Source organism: Mastomys coucha, chromosome X, assembly GCF_008632895.1.
Source record: "Mastomys coucha isolate ucsf_1 chromosome X, UCSF_Mcou_1, whole genome shotgun sequence".
Taxonomy (NCBI): domain Eukaryota; kingdom Metazoa; phylum Chordata; class Mammalia; order Rodentia; family Muridae; genus Mastomys; species Mastomys coucha.
In genome coordinates, this window is record NC_045030.1 from 111,176,019 (window position 1) to 111,176,805 (window position 787).

Below are 787 nucleotides of genomic sequence, written 5' to 3' on the forward strand. Positions count from 1 at the left end.
AATGAAATTCAGAGGAAAGCAGGAAGAGAGGAGCAAGACCCACAATACCTGGAGGAAAATAAAACAAATGTCAATAGTGTGTCCTTCTACACCAGTGATTACATTTCAATGGAATACATTCTATAGTCAAAGGACAGATAGTCTCAATTTATTTTTTAAATAATAGATTTAAACCATATTGTATAAGTGAACACAGAAAATGAAAGGATGAAAAAGTTTCCCTTGAAATGTGCTGGGGCTGTATGTAGGATAGTGGTAGAAAATGGAAACTAATTGAAAGTACAAATGCCCAAATTTAATCATGAAAATATGGATTTTGAGTCAAGAGGTACTTTTAAAAAAATAAGGGCAAGGTGAAGACATTTGTTGTCAATATTGGTGAACTGAAGCACATCTAGGGATCTACATGGTGAAAGGAGCATGCTGACTCCCAAATGTACATACAGGTTTAACTCTGACCTCCGCAAGCATACTCTAGTACATGTCATGTGCCTTGTGTCACATTTACTATACAAGCATGAAAGCATGCATACACAAACAATTATATGAATGCCACCATGTGTACTCTTTGGTTGGTGGTTTAGTCCCTGGGAGCTCTGAGGGTACTAGTTAGTTCATATTGTCCCTTCTATGAGGTTGCAAGCCCTTCAGCTCTTTCAGTCCTTCCCCTAACTCCTCCTTTGGAAAACCAGTCTTAAATGAGTCCTGTTCCCAGTACCCACACAGGGCAGCTTACAAGCCCAGCCTTAAAAGTACTAATACTGTAAAATTCCTAAACTAATTAAAT